This window comes from Schistocerca serialis, chromosome 3 (assembly GCF_023864345.2).
Source record: "Schistocerca serialis cubense isolate TAMUIC-IGC-003099 chromosome 3, iqSchSeri2.2, whole genome shotgun sequence".
NCBI classification, from domain to species: Eukaryota; Metazoa; Arthropoda; class Insecta; order Orthoptera; family Acrididae; genus Schistocerca; species Schistocerca serialis.
Genome location: NC_064640.1, coordinates 814,466,674 through 814,487,261, shown reverse-complemented (window position 1 = coordinate 814,487,261; position 20,588 = coordinate 814,466,674). Strand labels below are relative to the sequence as shown.

General features: G+C 37.7%; 1 protein-coding gene and 1 long non-coding RNA gene across 5 annotated transcripts in view; one reads left to right on the top strand and one right to left on the bottom strand.

The window, feature by feature from the left end:
* The window catches only part of LOC126470678 (retinol dehydrogenase 13-like), a 113,799-nt gene extending 108,730 nt beyond the window's left edge, over positions 1-5,069 (bottom strand). The window contains exon 1 of one of the 4 annotated variants that reach the window (XM_050098678.1): positions 5,015-5,069. The gene's annotated coding sequence lies outside the window, so the exon portion shown is untranslated. Of the gene's footprint in view, positions 1-4,686; positions 4,959-5,014 lie in introns of those variants that run through there. The other 3 variants (XM_050098677.1, XM_050098679.1, XM_050098676.1) reach the window with 3 other exon arrangements.
* LOC126470679 (uncharacterized) lies at positions 4,958-7,779 on the top strand. The gene is made up of 3 exons (XR_007586274.1): positions 4,958-5,859; positions 5,944-6,053; positions 7,254-7,779. It is a non-coding gene; the product is annotated as an uncharacterized LOC126470679 (long non-coding RNA).
* The last annotated feature ends 12,809 nt before the right edge of the window (positions 7,780-20,588 follow it).

Here is a 20,588-nt window from a genome sequence, read left to right as displayed (position 1 = left end):
AGAGCTGTCATTGAGTTTGTTTTGGCGAGAAACCAGAACATAAAGATATTCATAGGTGATTGCAGAATGTCTACGGGGACCTGGTGGAGCACAAAAGCACGGTGGGTCGTTAGCGAGGCGTCGGTCATCATTGCATTTAGGTTGTGCAAACCAGTCCTATCTCCGGTGTGCCCGCCGGCCGCACATAGCTCTGACTACTGCAATGTTCAAAGGTACGACCATTCTCATTCGAGATGATCGAAGGATCACAATTACACACCTCGCTGCACAAATGGACGTCTCTGTCGGTAGTGCTGACACACGCGTCCACCAGTTGGGGTACTCAGAGGTATGTGCCCGCTAGCTTCCTCGCCGCCTATCAGAAGACAATAAGGAGCAACGAAGAACCATCTGTGCGGAGTTGCTTGCACGATACACGACCGGTCGTGACAATTTTTTGTCGAACATTGTCACGGGCGATGAAACATGGGTTCATCACTTCGACTCAGAAACAAAATGGCTATCCATGGAGTGAAGCCACACCACCTCCCCCGGAATAAAAACTTTACCCTCAGCCGGTCAAGTCATGGTGACGGTCTTCTGGGACTTTGAAAGGGTTACTCTGCTTGATGTCCTTCCTCACGATGCAGTGATCAACAAAGAAGTATACTGTGCTACCCTCAGGAAACTGAAGAAACGACTTCAGCGCCTTCGTCACTACAAAAATGTGAACGAACTTCTCCTTCGCCAACGAAAGGTCTCACACAAGTCTGTGAACCGTAGAGGAGCTCACAAAATTTCATTGGACTGTTCGTCTTCATCCACCCTGCAGCCTGGATCTTGCCATTTCCGACCTCCAACTGATTGTCCCGATGAAAGATGCGCGCCACGGGAAGCAGTACGTGGATGATGGAAAGCATACTGATGCAGCGAGACGTTGGCTCCGACGTCGACCAGCAGAGCGGTGTCATGTGGGCATGAAGGTCCTCCCAGTAACGTATGGCTGTCACACTGTAAGCGGGCTATGTTGAAAAGTAGCGTTTTGTACCCAAAAAAGGGGAAAATAATACGGTGTATTGGACTCATGAAGAGCCCACGCGGATAGTTAACGGTTGTGAAAACACCTCTTAGCAACAAATAATCCTGAGATAATAACAAGCATCGAAACGGATACTGGGATTAATGAACACGGGATTGTCGTAGCGAAACTGAATATTGTAAGCCCCATATCCTCAAAGAATAAACGAAAAATATACTTATCAAAAAAGCAGATAAAAATTCGCTTGATGCCTTCCAGAGACACAATTTCCATTCCTTCCAAATTTACAGTGTAAGAGTAGACAAGATGTGGCGTGGAAATAGAGAAAATAGTATCGGCAGCAATTAAGAGACTTATACCAAATAAATTAACAAACGACGCAGCTGATCCTCCTTGGTACACAAAACAGACCATAACACCGTTGCATAAACAACGAAAAAATCATTCCAAATTTAAACTGACGCAAAATCTCAAAGACTGGCGATCTTTTACAGAAGCTCGAAATTCAGCGCGGACTTCAGTGCGAGATTCTTATAATAGGTTCTACAACGAAACTTTGTCTCGAAACCTGGCAGAAAATCCAAAGAGATTTTGGTCATGTGTGAAGTATCGTAGGGGCAAGCCACAATCAATACCTTCTCTGCGCGACTGCAATGGAAATACTATCGACGACAGTGCTGCCAAAGCAGAGTTGCTAAACACAGCCTTCCTAAATTTCTTCACCAAAGAAGACGAAGTTAATATTCCAGAATTCGAATCAAGAACAGCTGCCAACATAAGTAACATAGAAATAGATATCCTCGAAGTAGTGAAGCAACTTAAATCACTTAATAAAACTAAGTCTTCTGGTCCAGATTGTATACCTATCAAGTTCCTTTCAGAGTATGCTGACGCAATACCTCCATACTTAACAATCATATACAACCGTTCGCTCCACGAGAGATCCGTAGCCAAATAATTGAAAGTTGCACAGGTCACACCAATATTCAAGAAAGGTAAGTAGCAGTAATTCAATAAATTACTCTACTCTCTACTTCGACCATCAGTTATTTTGCTCCCCAAATAGCAAAACTCCTTTACTACTTTAAGTGTCTCATTTCCTAATCTAATTCCCTCAGCATCACCCGACTTAATTCGACTACATTCCATTATCCTCGTTTTGCTTTTGTTGATGTTCATCTTATATCCTCCTTTCAAGACACTGTCCATTCCGTTCAAGTGCTCTTCCAAGTCCTTTGCTGTCTCTGACAGAATTAAAATGTCGTCGGCGAACCTCAAAGTTGTTTTTTTTCCTTCTCCATGGATTTTAATACCTACTCCGAGCTTTTCTTTTCTTTCCTTTACTGCTTGCTCAATATACAGATTGAATAGCATTGGGGAGAGGCTACAACCCTGCCTCACTCCCTTCCCAACCACTGCTTCCCTTTCATGCCCCTCGACTCTTATAACTCCATCTGATTTCTGTACAAATTGTAAATAGCTTTTCGCTCCCTGTATTTTACCCCTGCCATCTTCAGAATTTGAGAGTATTCCAGTCAACATTGTCAAAAGCTTTCTCTAAGTCTACAAATGCTAGAAACGTAGGTTTGCCTTTCCTTAATCTTTCTTCTAACAGGGTAACCTCCCCATCGCACCCCCCTCAGATTTAGTTATAAGTTGGCACAGCGGATAGGCCTTGAAAAACTGAACACAGATCAATTGAGAAAACAGGAAGAAGTTGTGTAGAACTGTGAAAAAATAAGCGAAATATACAAACTGAGTAGTTCAAGGGAAGATAAGCAACAATAAGGACAATCGTAACGTAGGAGCGCCGTGGTCTAGTGGTAACGTGAGCAACTGCGGAACGAAAGGTCCTAGGTGCAAATCTTCCAACAAGCGTAAATTTTAATTTTTTATTTTCAGTTTATGTGACAAACTCTTATGTTTTCATCACTTTTTTGGGAGTGATTATCACATCCACAAGAAAACCTAAATCGGGCAAGGTAGAAGAATCTTTTTACCCATTCGCCAAGTGTACAAGTTAGGTGGGTCGACAACATATTCCTGTCATGTGACGCACATGCCGTCACCAGTGTCGTATAGAATATATCAGATTTGTTTTCCTGTGGAGGAATCGGTTGACCTATGACCTTACGATCAAATGTTTTCTGTTCCCATTGGAGAGGCACGTCCTTTCGTCTACTAATCGCACGGTTTTGCAGTGCGGTCGCAAAACACAGACACTAAACTTATTACAGTGAACAGAGATGTCAATGAACGAACGGACAGATAATAACTATGCAAAAATAAAGAAAGTAAAATTTCCAGCCGAGGGAAGACTTGAACCAAGTATCTCTCGTTCAGCAGCTGCTCACGCTACCACGGGACCACGGCGCTTCTAAGCACACTTAGTCCATGATGTTGCTTATGTCACCCATGGACTACTCAGTTTGTATATTTTGCTTATTTTTTCACAGTTCCACACAACTTCTTCCTGTTTTCTCAATTGATCTGTGTTCAGTTTATCAAGGCCTATCCACTGTGCCAACTTATAACTAAATCTGAGGGGGGTGAGATGGGGAGGTTCCCTTGTAAGTTAAGTCATAGGGTTAGTATTGCCTCACGTGTTCCAACATTTCTACGGAATCGAAACTGATCTTCCCCAAGGTCGGCTTCTACCAGTTTTTCCATTCGTCTGTAAAGAATGCGCGTTAGTATTTTGCAGCTGTGACTTATTAAACTGATAGTTCGGTAATTTTGACATCTGTCAACACCTGCTTTCCTTGGGATTGGAATTATTACATTCTTCTTGAAGTCTGAGGGTATTTCGCCTGTCTCGCTACTGCTCATACAGCAGCCACGCTTCAAGTAGCCAGAAGCGGGAGGAAGGCACTGCTCATAGCGAATTCAGCTCTGCGCATGCGCAAGAGCCCGCTGGCAACTGCTCATACGAACCTAAGGTGTGAAAGTTAAATAATATATAAACTTAGTGATAGAAGTGAAGGTCCTCTGACTGTGTGTTTCACAACAAGCAAGACTCTACACCGACAGTGTCAAGGATTGGCTTATTGTTTCCCACACTACATACCAACTTTGCTGAACGGCGGACTCGGTAAGTTAATTTACCACTATTTCCTGTAAATCATATTTTGCAGCACTTTTTTTGATTCAATGCTCTTTTATATAAGTGAATTTTAACAACTAGGGCAAACATTATACAGACACCTTGATAAAAATATAAGCCAAGGTTTGAGGTGTGAGAAAATTAAGAATGTGTGTGTGTGTGTGTGTGTGTGTGTGTGTGTGTGGGTGTGTGTGTGTGTGTGTGTGTCAGTTCAGGTAGGTAATTCAAATGCTTCCTACAAATAAGACAATTGCATAATTTCTTCAGTGAAAATGAAAGTGTTTTTGTAGACATGATGTAAACAGAATATAAATGAGCGTTACATAGAGCTTGTCTACAAGTTAACACTTTTCCCAGAGCCAAAGTTAGAAAATCGAATGCTCATTTCGAACGTTTACTTCGTAGAGAACTGCAAAACAGACAGTACTTAGCACTTATTTTTGGATAGTTTGATCTATAGACGATTGATTTTATTTAAGTCAGCACTCAGCAGTGTCTGTTTAAAAGCTGGACAAGTTACAGAATATAGCAGTAACTTTCTAGAAATAGCAGAATAACAATTTACCTTTTACTATTTCTGTAGAAACTGAAACATTTCACAAATACATCGCCAGAGGCAGCGGCGGTTCCTTCGTGACGTCACAGCCTCAGGCAATGGCAGGACAGAACGCTTACTGCTCAACCTTATTTTTTTACGGACCTTGAGGTGTTCTAGGTGGCGTTGGTTGAATTCAGCTTCCATCCTCTCTACTGCTCTCTATCCTGCCGCGCGGTTAATATGTCCACAGTCTAACATAACTGTGATATGTCTTTTAGAGAACGTATATACACGCTCTCTAACCAGCCAATGGCAGGACAGAACGCTTACTGCTCAACCTTATTTTTTTACGGACCTTGAGGTGTTCTAGGTGGCGTTGGTTGAATTCAGCTTCCATCCTCTCTACTGCTCTCTGTCCTGCCGCGCGGTTAATATGTCCACAGTCTAACATAACTGTGATATGTCTGTTAGAGAACGTATATACACGCTCTCTAACCAGTAGCGTTCGCGGTGGATCGTCGTGTAATAGCAGCTTACATAGTGACAGTGTACTGCTGTCGTCATTTATATCTTTTCAGCTGGGGGGTAGAGTAAGCGAAGGTGTAAAGTGTTGTGATTATAGAGAACATCTCGAAATTAGCTAGAGGTTGATTAGGTAAATCATCTAAAAATGTTTCTAGGTGAACAGCTCAAATCGAAAATCAGATTTTTACAGAAAGTTGTTGGAGACTGATTGTTCATGAAATCACACAATCATTCCGGAGATGACTATCTAAAAGTTTTGAAAAGTGTGCAATGACTTTCATTGCGAACGCTGCACGCAATGCAGCTGTAGAAACGATGTTTGTTTTAAATTTGACTGATAAAAGAAATTACTTTCTGTACAATGCGTTAAGAATTTGTTGATCGTGAAGTAAAACGAGAAAGATCTTGCTTTCACTCAATACTGTGATAACAGCAAATCCAAGAAAGATTTACTTAAGAAGAAGCGGTGAAGTGAAACATATGCTTTTGTAAAAAAGTAAGCTAGTATCGTTCACGTAAAGACTGTAATAACCCTTGTTTTTTTTTGTTTTAAAATGTAGTAAGCCTGTTATTGTCTCCGTAGTAATGCCAAACTTTTTTAAATATGCGTTAGGCCTATATGTAGCGTATAACATGGGAAGTAAGAGCACGAAAACCGGAGTTGGTACATTTAAGGTAAGTTTCGGTTAATAACGGGTTTGATACTTTGCCAAATGTGATTTGTAATTTATTTCATTTGTCATCATCAATTGCTTTCAGCGGTGTATACCGTCTTCATGGCGTTTCAAGAAATTAAAATTTTTGGAGGAATACTATATGCCACAGACAAGGAAAAAGTACACATGTACTTGTCACAGAAGAAAGCTACGGTATTGAGCTTTGTAAATGTCTTGCACAAGTGTTTTTATACTTGTCTTTTGTGCCCCCCCCCCCCCTGCAAACAATCAGTCTTAACTGCATGTGTGAATTATCGCGTTTTATCACTGCTTTAGGAGTCATGGTTGATAGTAGGTATGGATCTCTCATATGCTTCAGTTACAGGCACTGTGTGTGTGTGTGTGTGTGTGTGTGTGTGTGTGTGTGTGTGTGTGTGTGTGTGTGTGTGTGGGGGGGGGGGGGGGGGGGGCGTGGGCGTGGCAGGCGTCTTTCATTGTACGTAAGATTACGCAGTTAATACTCCGCTGCAACTAATTTATGGCAAGACTGTTATGACAGTGCAAAATTGTGGATGTACATATAAAACTCTCCAAAATATTTACTCAAGTGTGGAAGCTGCTGTCTGGATTGGTTAACAGTATATATTTTTGTTTTCATGATCAAGCCTATTGTCACAGATAGACTTTAAAAGCATAGTTGAAAGATTAGTAAAGCTAGTGCTTAAATATCTTGCTTATTCATAGTCAAGTATGCATTGTTTTGTTACTACTATTATAATTTACTGAATCACACAGCCATAGGTGAGCAAATGCATAGCCTGTGGCAGTTTTTAATAAAAGTGTAGCATTTGTTATAAATCTGTTAGTTTTCATAATACTTAGTCTTCAATCCCTGCATGACTGTCATCTGTAGAAAATTTAACATTTCCAGTCTTTGTTGCACTAATGCTTAGAGGCTATAGTTCTTGCATGAAGAGTGGTTTATGTAGGCTGATAACTGCATATAATTGAGCTCTTATTGCACTCATGCAATGGAAAATTAAATTAGAATTTGATTAAACAAAATGTTTAACATTAATTTATTGGCAACATTTTCTGAACCAATACTGTGGTAAACACAACAGGGAATTAATTTGATTCAGAAAACATAACTGCCTGAGAAGATTTCTCTAACTGGAAATATTTATTTAAAATAACAAAAATTTATATTACCGAGGGTGCAGTGAGGCTTTCAACTGACAACCCCAAAATTACTGTCAGAAAATTACCCCAGGCTATTCTAGAAATGGAAATCACTGGACAAGCAAGCTCAATATATTTTATTTGTTAACCTTGCACACATTCTCAATGTGACTAATTATTCCATGTAATAGGTTAGATACTTAATTGAAGTAACTGTTTCATGCATTTCAGGTAGACAAGTGTGTTGTATGAAAGTGTTCCTGCAGCCTCTTCCACCTTTAATATTGCAGAAGTCCAAGAAGAAGATTGTGGGGAGCCTCTGGACATTGAAAGAAGTGTTTGTGTGTGTGCCACATGATATGCTACTGCCAGGTCCAGTGTCATACCAGATTCAAAGGTTGCTTCGGGTCATCCATAATTTGAAGTCAACTACTAGCCCTCTGCAGAATACTGGTGTCTACAAGATTTCATGTGACACTTGCGGTGCCTATTATATTGGTCAAACAGGACGTGCCTTTTCAATTTGCTGTAAAGAACATTTTCTGAGGGAAAACGGTTCGTGTGCCCCTAATTCTTCTTAAGCTAATGTGCAAGTGTGTCTTAATTGTTCCCGTCTGCAACGTAATGTGTAATCTTTATGGTGAGTAGCACTCTTTTCTGTACATTGTTGGAATACCAACCTGGAGTTCCTATTGTTTGAAATAATTACAGAAGTTATTTATGAAAAGCTAAACAATAAAATGTTGTTAAAATTGAAGTGTGTGTTTTTATTTTGAAATGGGAAGTTTTTCTCAAAAGACATTAAGTGACAAAATTTTAGTCCCACAAGCCCTATACTGAGATTCCCAGTCTCATAAAATAAAGTAAAATGCTGTCAGACTAAGTTAGAAATGTAACAAACATGAATGCATTATTCTTTAAGCATTCTAATTATTTAACTGTCACAAAATCGCTTATCTGGTTAACCTAAAGAAGTGTTCCTATTAGTACTATGGTCACAGCTGAATCAGGTTAAATTTCTTGTATTTATCCATCATTTGCTTATGTTGCACTGTGGCAGTTGGTGAAATGCCTGTATTTTAAGCTCATATTCACGAATGCTCTGTCATTTGAGTTGACTGAGAAACAGATCACGTGTGATAACATAAGTCTTCAATACTTATGTTTCATTACATAACATGGAAAGTAAATCAATTCTTAATAAGCATATGTGGTACTTTTTCACTACATGGCATCCTTGTAGGTTAGCTGATTTTGAACACAGTTGTTTTGAAGGAAAAAGATATTGTGAAGTGATCATTGATATTCTGAGAGCAATATTTTTGCAAAGATAAAGATTAAGGTAAGGCTGTTCTGTAACATATGTCACATTGCAAGTTAAATTTAGTAATAGTATATTAGACATATCCAGTATGTTGTAGGAAGTAAATAAACTTGTTAAAAACAAATCAATAATAGCTCTTAATTTTCAGGAAGGGTGTAGAAGACCGTTACAGCTTTGTCTATGATGGTCGTCTTTGGCACCATCAATCAATTGCTCGTACTCATTTTTTACACACATTGTGTGTGCACATTTTTTACACACACACATATTGCTGATGTAGAATGTAATTACATTATGAACTCCTGGCTTGGCAATGTATTTTTGTGATTCCTGTCCACAGTGACAATGATTGGAACACCACTGTGAATAACTATAGAGCTTTTTACTGTTCATCCTGGGCCCCAAATTTAAATGTCTAAAGCTATATACAGACAGGCACTGCAATAGCTACTGCAGCCAAAGCAGTTGGTGTGTCACAGTTAAGCAGCTAAAGTCCCAAATGGTGCAAGTCAGGTCCTTCTGCTGCAGTGACAGAAGATGAAGAAAATATTCTAGTCCAGTGACTAGTTTAAATTGCAAAGGGTACTATACAGTACAACAAAAATATTGCCACACAGTGTAGCAAACAATAATTAAAGACCAGTGCACAAAAGTCCACATTTTCATTTATTTACCAAGCCATCCATGGACATTTTAAAATGTATGGATGTTGTCAGTTTGTGTATATATATATTTTTTATGTGTGTGTGTGTAGTTTGTTGTTGCATGTAGTTAAACATTGTGACATATAAGTTATTTACATTCATTTTTGCTCCTTAACAAAATGTTACATATAGTTAAATATTGTGAAACAAAAGTTACTTACAATCATTTTGTACTAAGGAATTCACTTACAGTGTAAAAGCAGTGTTCCTGCAAAAACAATTTGATTTTTCCTAAAGCGTTACATGTTATGTTTCTTTTATTTTCTGTGGCAGTTTATTATGCAATTTTACACCTTCATACAAGAAGCTGTTTTAAGTCTTAAGTTTATTCTTCCTGTCTAGGTGAAGACAGTGAATTGTTCTTTTACTATAGTTAACAAAACTGCTATTTGTGCTATAATTATCTATATTTTTCTTGATGTACACTATAGGTTGGATATAAATTCGCAAGGAACAGTTAGAATTTGTAACATTTCAAAAAGTTCTCTGCAGTGGTTCCGCTTACTGCTTTTTGTTAAAATTCTTACTGCTCTCTTTTGCATGTTAAATACTGTTTGTAAATTCTTAGCACTGTTTCCCCAGAAAATACCATAACTGATTATTGAATGTATGTAACTAAAGTATACAGTTCTCAAACATTCATTACTGCATGGGGATACAAGGATTCTGAGTGCATAACATGTTGTGGATATATTTTTCGAGAGTTTCATAGCATGTTCATTCCACTTCATTTTGCTGTCAATGTGCAACCCTAAGAATTTTGTTGTAGGTACATCATCTACAGAGATGTTATCTAGTTCTAAATTTGAGGGACTGTGTTTTCTGTTCATTCTAAAGCATATAGTATTTATTTTCTTTATGTTGAGTTACTTTGTTTTCCTGAGACCATTTGTCAGCATCCCTCGGCACTTCAGTAGAATTTTCCAGCATTTGTGCTGGTGTCTTACTGGTGATTACTATGTTGCTGTCATCAGCAAACAAGATCTTCTCTCCATGGCTGATACGTTCTGGGAAATCATTTATATACACCAGAAACAATACTGGGCCCAGTGCACTTCCTTGAGTGACCCCAATATTGATGTATTGTGGATCAGATATGTTTCTTAATGTACTTTGATCAACTGGAGATGTGTGTGATCTCTACTGACTGTACTGTTTTCTAGATATGAACGAAACCATTTGAGAACCACTGCCCTTACTCCTAGTGCCTCTAACTTATGATTTGTCACAAAAGATAAACAATTCACTTTTTGAAAAATTAAAATTATCACTGCAAGTACTTCTTCATGGTGATACCCATGTATAAATTTAAGGATTTTTACTTAACTGAAAATAGTCTTACAATGTTTCCAGTTCCTTTTCATGTGGTCGTAGATTCCAGGTGCCTGGGTCAGAATGTTGTAGATTGAACTACTATTTAGTTTTTACTCTTTATTATACATACAGGCAAAGGTGCTTTGTAAAATTAACAAAGTTAGTTTCCGAAGTAACTTACTTTATGGCCAAGCTGATAGAAGACTTGTTACTTTGGCTTTTGGAAGTTAGCTTCAAACAATCCTGCAAGAAATAGGGCATCTCATTAGCATTGTATTTGTATCCTACAGACATACAATCTGCATCTCATCCTGTAGTAAGGCTGATAAAGTGAAGTACAGTAATCAGTTTTACAATCTACTTTAATATTAAAATTTGAGGACTTAACACCACATGTTCAGCATAATGCTCTGAACAGCTGAACTTCCAGTTGTACTATGCTGAGGCATCTATGAGATCATATCTCCTTACTATTCATATATATCCTCTTTATTACACAAGAATTTGTTGGCTGAAGTAGGTATCTATTTCTACCACAAATGATGATATCCACTCTTCTCAGCCAGTTTCGTTATGCAAAAGTCTCCAACTATTATTGTTTCATCTTCTTTCTTTGGTGGTTCAATGACTGGAAAAGTCACAGCCATCTGTAGAGACTGAATCAGTTTGTTTGCTGTCATCAGAAGTTGAACTACGCTCCAATTTCAACTTCTTTGCGGGAGCCTCACCGTACTGTTTTTGTTGGTGATGTCTCTCTTCACTGCCTTCTTAACTGACTTTAATTCTTTTACTGGTTTTGCTGCAAGTACATGTAACTCTTCAGGAGTAGCAGCAGTCAATACTCAGCTCTAGCCTGTAAAATGGTCTTGATGTTGAGGTTTTCTAGATGAAGCCTTTGGAAAGGTATGAACTTGGAGCAAGCAGTATAGTGGTGGTGTTTCCTTCAGAAGCTGATGCACTTATCTGCTGTGGATGAAAAAGATGCCAAATCTTACTGTTCATTAGTTGTAGCAAAACAGGTTCTGCTGAAGGAAGGTTCTTTATTATGATCACATAAGTGCCCATTAGTGGGATGAGGCCTGTCAGGCACACTCAAACTTCTCTTCACAGAAAATTTTTCTATCAATCGGACAGATGCCTGTTGCTCTGAAACCAGACATTATTTTAGTTGGTGTAAAGACCTTCAGATAACTTTACCCAAAGTTCTTCTAAGTTGGCATACTAGCATGCAGACTGTGATAAATTTAAGCACCATTGTTAGCATTTTACACATCAGAAGTTTTTGGCCGCAGTTTATCAACTGAAAGTTCAGTTTTATGTTTTACATTTGCTGTGGAAATTATGCATAGTCTCGACAAGTTCTACAGTATCCTCATACATAAGTCCATGATCCTAGGTGCAGACATTTACAATAACAAGCAAATGTGATTGTAATAACCTTAGACTCTTGAACAACTTAAAAGCATAATATGGGAATAGATAATACATCAAATTATAATTTGTGTGGTACGCATAAAAATTGGTAGTGTTTACCTCTCAACTGGGTACCAAAAAAATTCAATATACCTGATTTTTTTCCCAAATAATGTGGCTGTATGTACAAGGTGGCTCTAGGTACACTACTGTCCTCTTCAATTGAAAGCCAAAACCCCCTTTTATTAATGGAACACAAGGCTGGATGTGATTCACTTAAAACGAAGTCTGTCATAAATAACATGTAAGAATGATACAGAACTAGACAGCTTCCTGTGAATATGCCAGTGATCAACATTTATAATTAGTCTACAGTAGAAAACAGTATTTGTGAGAAGATAAAATTTCCAAGTAGCAGTTGAGTCAGGTAGGTTTCAATTCAGATGAAAGGACATTTTTTACTTTTTATTTTTGCAGTCTGCAGGGGGAAAAGTAATAACATGATAAGGTAAAAGAGGAATAAAGTTTTATGCAGTGTTGGGAATGATGAGAAAGGAAATGTCATTGTCTTCAGTCTGCATCTACATCTACGTGGATGCTGTGCAAATCACATTTAAGTGCCTGGCAGAGGGTTCATCGAACCATCTATACAAATCCCTATTATTCCAATCTTGTATAGCACACGGAAAGAATGAACACCTATACCTTTCCGTATGAGGTCTGATTTCCCTTATTTTATCATAGTGATCGTTCCTCCTTATGTTGGTCAGTGCCAACAAAATAATCAAAGAAAACTGCTTTGATGCAACTCTCCAAGCCTGTGCAAGCCTATTTGTTACTACTGCAATCTGCATCAAGCTGAACCTGCATGCTGTCCCCACTTTATAATGTTCCCTTCACAGTTCCTTCCATTACAATAGTGACTGTTCCTCAATGCCTCAGGATGTCTTATTAGCTATTGCTATGCCAATAGTGTTATATACTGGATGATCGAACCCATGTTCTATGAATTTATGACACATGAGCTCTTACCTCAGAAAACTGAACAAGAAAGCCAATGGCCTATCAGGTTTCATTTATGGTCATGTAGCTCACAGGACTTTACACTTGTCTGAGTTTTGCTCTGATAATGGTATACTGGTCATTGTGTTGTTCCCAAGTGAAACACACATTTCACTGCTAGTGGATGTATGTATTTCATCCATTAACAAAATGGAAAAAGTGTGCAAAAATGGTCTTTAACTCTTGAAGGTGAAAAGGGAGAATTTTGGAGATATGCTAAAGGAAGCATTGTAGTGCAATAATGAACCTACAATAGACAAAGAAACCCAAAATTCTAAATTGTATGTGCTCAATGTAGAAAATATCTTCAACCAAATTGCTTCAAATAATCTGAAAATACCAATAGTTTGCCTCTCAGTTTTGAATTTTTTTAACACAGCTTTATTAAGCTGATATCTGGTTTCCACTTCTTTTTCCTTTTCCATTTGTGATACCAAATTAAACCGTGTAAACAACTTTATACTAAATTAACATTATTTTCTTCTGGTATTCTGTGTTATATGCACTCCCACATCTGAATTATTATTACTATTATTATTATTATTAATATTATTATTATTATTTCTTTCTTTTCTCAGACGTTATGTCTGGTCAAAAATGGAAAGTGACGCGGACCTTGATCAAGCGTGACTTCCTTTTAACTGTACGGTTTATGTTATATTGCATTTAGGAACTTTTGGGTAATTGAACATGTATCAATAATTACGGATTTCTGTAGTTGTATATACATGTTTGGATGTAGCTGTATTGCATTGATATTGTGTGGTATGACTCCTGTAGTTGATAGTATAATTGGTATAATGTCAACTTTATCCTGATGCCACGTCCTTGACTTCCTCAGCCAGTTGGATGTATTTTTCAATTTTTTCTCCTGTTTTCTTTTGTATATTTGTTGTATTGGGTATGGATATTTCGATTAGTTGTGTTAATTTCTTCTTTTTATTGGTGAGTATGATGTCAGGTTTGTTATGTGGTGGTGGTTTATCTGTTATAATGGTTCTGTTCCAGTATAATTTGTATTCATCATTCTCCAGTACATTTTGTGGTGCATACTTGTATGTGGGAACATGTTGTTTTATAAGTTTATGTTGTAAGGCAAGCTGTTAATGTATTATTTTTGCTACATTGTCATGTCTTCTGGGGTATTCTGTATTTGCTAGTATTGTACATCCGCTTGTGATGTGATATACTGTTTCTATTTGTTGTTTACAAAGTCTGCATTTATCCGTTGTGGTATTGGGATCTTTAATAATATGCTTGCTGTAATATCTGGTGTTTATTGTTTGATCCTGTATTGCAATCATGAATCCTTCCATCTCACTGTATATATTGCCTTTTCTTAGCCATATGTTGGATGCGTCTTGATCGATGTGTGGCTGTGTTAGATGACACGGGTGCTTGCCACGTAGTGCTTTCTTTTTCCAATTTACTTTCTTCGTATCTGTTGATGTTATGTGATCTAAAGGGTTGTAGAAGTGGTTATGAAATTGCAGTGGTGTAGCCGATGTATTTATATGAGTGATTGCATTGTGTATTTTTCTAGTTTCTGCTCGTTCTATAAAGAATTTTCTTAAATTGTCTACCTGTCCATAATGTAGGTTTTTTATGTCGATAAATCCCCTTCCTCCTTCCTTTCTGCTTAATGTGAATCTTTCTGTTGCTGAATGTATGTGATGTATTCTATATTTGTGGCATTGTGATCGTGTAAGTGTATTGAGTGCTTCTAGGTCTGTGTTACTCCATTTCACTACTCCAAATGAGTAGGTCAATATTGGTATAGCATAAGTATTTATAGCTTTTGTCTTGTTTCTTGCTGTCAATTCTGTTTTCAGTATTTTTGTTAGTCTTTGTCTATATTTTTCTTTTAGTTCTTCTTTAATATTTGTATTATCTATTCCTATTTTTTGTCTGTATCCTAGATATTTATACGCATCTGTTTTTTCCATCGCTTCTATGCAGTCGCTGTGGTTATCTAATATGTAATCTTCTTGTTTGGTGTGTTTTCCCTTGACAATGCTATTTTTCTTACATTTGTCTGTTCCAAAAGCCATATTTATATCATTGCAGAATACTTCTGTTATCTTTAGTAATTGGTTGAGTTGTTGATTTGTTTCTGCCAGTAGTTTTAGATCATCCATGTATAGCAAATGTGTGATTTTGTGTGGGTATGTTCCAGTAATATTGTATCCATAGTTTGTATTATTTAGCATGTTGGATAGTGGGTTCAGAGCAAGGCAGAACCAGAAAGGACTTAATGAGCCTCCTTGGTGTATTCCACGCTTAGTCTGTATTGGCTGTGATGTGATATTATTTGGATATTAAGTGTGGATTTCCAATTTTTCATTACTATGTTTAGGAACTGTATCAATTTAGGATCTACTTTGTATATTTCCAATATTTGTAGTAACCATTATTATTATTATTATTATTATTATTATTATTATTATTATTAATTTCTGTCAGCCCAGTACTTCTTCATTCTCTCGGATCTCGTCCTTCTTTCTTCATCGGAAATCACCCTTCCTATTGTCTGTTCGTTGATTCTCATTTGCAGTCTGGTTTGTTTGCGAGTTTCCTGATTTTGTCAGTTTTGTTTCTTAGGTCTTCCAATGTAATCTGTAGCTCATCCGTATCTTTCTTGATTTCTGTAATCCACTTAATGTTGCACTTACTATTCCACAATTTTTCTATTGTTCTCCTGATGATCCTGTTCTCTGGTGTTCTGATTAGATGTCTGAAAAATGAAATGCGTTTCTTGCTGATTATAATCATTACCGGTTCTGTTTCCTTGTAGACTGTTTCATTTGTGGCTACTATCCAGTGTCCATCTTTCTGGTATGATTTGTTGATGCACATTCTGATGATTCTTCTATTTTGAGTATTTTGTCTTTGTGCAGTGTTAGTTGTTATGAAGATGGTTTCACTTGTGTATGTTATTTCTGGTTGAGTGACTGTTTTGTAGTGTTTTAATTTTGTTGCTATTGACAGGCTCTTTTTGTTGTAGGTGTTATTGGTGATATATTGTGCTCTAGTCAGTTTGTTTATTCTGTTATATCATGATGGCTTTTCATTGAGGTTACGTGTTATGATTTCTCCCAGATATTTAAATTTATCTACAATTTTGATTTCTTGGTTTCCTATGGCAATTTTGTTTGATTGGTGGGTCAATTAACATGATGACTGTTTTTTCAAAGGATGTTCCAAGACCAACTTTCTGTGCTATTTCCTGTAGTAAGATAACTTGTTGTTCGGTTTCCTGAATACTGTACGACAAGAGAGCAAGGTCATCAGCAAATCCTAGACAATTTAAACTTATGTTGTCTTTGGGTCTTCCAGTTTGGATGTTCTTTGCATTAGTCTTGTACCATTCCCTCATTATGTATTCTATAGACAGCTGAACAGCAGGGGTGCCAAGCAATCTTCTTGTCTTAAAACTGTTTTTATGTTGAATGGCTCAGAGAGTTTCCCCTTGAACTTTACTTTTGATACAGTGTTGGTTAAGGCGAGTTCTGCCAATTTGATTAATTTTGTATGGAGCCCGAAATTTCTTTAAAGTCCACAAAGGTTTTTACACAAGGCTTATTTCATTTCTTGTAATATGCTGTGGCTAATTTTAAAGTGATGATCTGTTCTGCACAGCTTCTCCAATGTCTAAAGCCTCCTTGGTATTCACCTAATTCTTCCTCTAGTTGCTCTTTGATCCTCTTGTAAAGTATTCTATAGAAAATCTTGTATGTGCAGTCTAAGAGAGAGATAACTCAGTAATTATCTGGGTTGCTTTTATCTCCTTTTTTGTGCAGTGGGTGGATTATGGCTGTGGTCCAATGTTCGGGAAACTTTTGTGTTATCGAGATTTTTATTAGGGCTATGTGTAAGGATGTTCGAATTGTATTACTGGCATATTTCCACATTTCTGCAAAAACTTGGTCTTCTCCTCATGCCTTATAATTTTTCATCTCCCTGAGTGCCGTTTCCACCACTTGGATTGTTGGAGGATTTTTGAGATCAGGTGGAGTCTTGATGGGTGTGTCTGTATTAACTGCTAAAAGTTCCTGGGGTTCTTCACAATTCAAAAGTTTACTAAATGCTTTTGCCATGATTTCAGCATTTTCCTTGTCATTATCTGCCATTTTTCCATCTTCCCTTCTCAGTGTTAACATGGAGGGGCAAATTTTTGCAATTGTCTTCCAAACATTTTGTAAAAGTCTCTGGAATTGGTTTTATGGTAATTTTCTTCTATTGAGTCAATTAGACCTTTCTATGATTGCCTCTTGGTTTGCCTGATAATTTGTGTGAACTTTTTCCTGATATTTTGGAGGTTGGTTGCATTTTCTTCTGTTTTGTGAGTTTGAAATTTTAACCATGGATGATGTCTTTCTTCATGAATTTTATCACATTCTGATTTCCACCAGACATGTCTTTTACGTGGGTTCAATAGGGATAAATTTTCTGCTTGTTGCCTGAGAATTTGAACCAGCTCTTCTAAATTATCTCTCAGTTTTATGTTTTGTGTGACTTTTCTATATTTATCATTTCTAATTAATTGGTGGGGATCAAAGTTCCTCTTTCGTTTGTTGCACTTTGGTTTCTTTTTTAGTGGTGTAAACTTACTTTTGATTTTGACAATGTAATGATCTGAACCTGTATCTACCCCTTTTAATACTTTAACACTGTAAATTTCTCTGTGGAAGAATTTGTCCATAAATACATGATCCAGCTGCCATTCTCCTTTTCTCCAATCAGGATGTTTCCAAGTTTTAAGTATGTTTGGCTTCCTTTTGAAGTATGTGGACTTTGAGATCAGTTTGTGTTACCTACAGAGGTCAACAAGTCTTTCACCATTCTTATTTGTTTGTTTACGTGGAGACCATTTCCCAATGATATCCTGGTATTTCTTTTCTCTTCCGAGTTGGGCATTGAAGTCCCCTAACAGGATCTTAACATTCTTATATTTACTTGATTTATTGTCTGGTCAAGGAGATCCCAAGACTTTTCCACTTCTTTCCTAGTCTTTGTTAGAAAATTATTTTCATTAGTAGGGGCTTGGGCATTGATGATGGTATAAATTTTGGTGGACGCTTTTAAACTCAGTTACAATTCCAGGGGAGATGGCTGAAAAATCGATAATTGACTCTATTATTTTCACATTGACTATGAACCCAGTTCCAAATTGGGGACATTCTTTCATAACCCTTATTCCAGGTTTCCGATTGTAAATTCTGTAGCCTTGTCATTTGAATGGTTCTTCTGTAGTATTTCTCATTTCCTGGAGTCCTGCTACTAAAATTTTCTGTTTATCTAATTCATCCATCAAATTCTTTAGTTTTCCTGCTTTAAGTAGAGAATTAATAATATGAGTTGCAATGTAGTTTATCTGATCTTGTTTGCTCCTGTTCTTATGAACTGGCGTATGAATGGGTGATTGCTAATGCTCTGACTCATTGATGCCTTCTAGGTGGCTACCCACAAAATCCGATGTAGCCTTCGCCTGCATTCTTGGACAGGACGGTGAAAATTTTTTCCTAAAAGACATTTCCATGGTTGACTTTCAGAGGTAGTTAACCTTGGGTGGAGCAAACTCTGATTTACAACTACGGTTGTTAATCACAGAGGCACAAACCGAGATGTTCAGATCTGAATTACTGTAGAATGACTTAGAATCCCTTAAAGTGTAAGTGGAAAAGCTATCCAGGGGACAACCAAATTATAAACCTTACATTTATAAGCAATGGGTTGAGAACAACACAGGAAACACAAATGTACTCACTACATTGCCATTTATTCATTCATTGTATTACAAAGACCCCATAATGAACATTCTTCTAGGATGCAGAACAAGTGAAGGTATAAATGAAAAGAAACAAGGAAGTTGAAATTACATAATCTTTAGGTTGTGTTAACAATAAACTATCACAATATTGCTTAATGCTATTCATGTTTATGCAATCTATATTTAATCAACTATATTGGTAAGACTTTGAAAAGTGTAAAGATGTTGCTGCCTCCTCAGTTTCACTGTATAGATGTTATTTATTTAGCATTAACAGCATATTATTTATTTGAATACAATGGTCTTTTTCAAACACCTATTTACACTGAGCTGGCAAAAGTCATGGGATGCCTCCTAATATTGCATTGGACCTCCTTTTGCCTGGTGTGGCACAGCAACTCAATGTAGCATGGGCTCAGCAAGTCATTGGACGTCCCCTTTAGAAATATTGAGCAATGCTGCCTCTATAGCCATCCATAATTTCGGAAGTGTTGCAGTGTAGAATTTTGTGCACGAACTGACCTCTCAATTATGTCCCATAAATGTTCAGTGGGACTCATATTGGGTGATCTGGGTCGCCAAACCATTCTCTTGAACTGGCAAGAATGTTCTTCAAACCAATCATGAACAATTGTGCCCCACTGACATGGCATATTGTCATCCATAACAAGTACATCGTTGTTTTGGAACACGAAATCTATGAATGGCTGCGAATGGCCTCCAAGTGGCTGAATATAACTATGTTGACTCAGTCCGTTCCATGTGAACACAGCCCACACCATTGTGGAACCACCACCTGCTTGCACAGTGCCTTGTTGACAACTTGGGCCCATGTCTTTGTGGGCTCTGTGCTACACTTGAACCACTATCGGCTCTTACCAAGTGAAATGCTCACCTGACCAAGCCGTGGTTTTCTAGTCATCTAGTGCCCAACAGAGATGGCCACAAGTCCAGGAGAAGCACTGCAGGCAATGTCGTGCTGTTACCAAAGGCACTTGCATCAGTCATTTGCTGCCATAGTCCATTAACACCAAATTTAACTACAATGTCTTATTGGATACATTTGTCGTACATCCCACACTGATTTCTGCAGTTATTTCATGCAGTGTCAATAGTCGGATAACACTGACAACTACGCAAATACCACTGCTCTTGGTCATTAGGAGAAGGCCTTTGGCCTCTGCACTGTTCGTGGTGAGAGGTAATGCCTGAAATGTAATGTTCTCAGCACACTCTTGACACTGTGAGTCTCCGAATATTGAACACTCTATTGATTTCTGAAATGGAATGTCCCATGCATCTAGCTCCAAGTACCATTCCATGTTCAAAGTCTGTTAATTCACATTGTGCAGCCATAATCACATCAGAAAGCTTTTCACATGAATCACCTGAATATAAATGACAGCTCCACCAATGCACTGCTCTTTTTATATTTTGTGTATGCGATACTAACGTCATCTGTATATGTGCATATTGCTATCCCATCACCTTTGTCAACTCAGTGTACAGTAGAAAACCAGTTGGCATGCAGCTTTATTAGAAACACTATAATTTGCCATGTAGTTGATAGAACTTTCCAATCTCTGTATCTTGATACTCGGACAGTTTGTAGGAAACAGTAATTATATTCGCTGATAAGCCAAAACATTATGATCGATGCCTATCATGATGTTGGATGCTACCTGATGATGATGCGAGGACATGGTGTGGTAACAAAAATATGTGAGCAGAGCAGATACAGACAGGGTGTCACCCTAGTCAAAAGATGAGCTGCAAATGGGGAAGTTCATTGAGATAAATGACTGACAAAGGGCAGGTTATTATAATGCAGATTCTATGAATGAGTATCCTGAAAATGGTGAAGCTATTCGTTCATCTACAGAAAGAGGTAGGACACTGAAACTACCATTATGTGCAAAATGGTTAGATGTCCATGACTCTTCACAGAACGTGGGGTTCACTGGCTTGTTGCTCTGTAA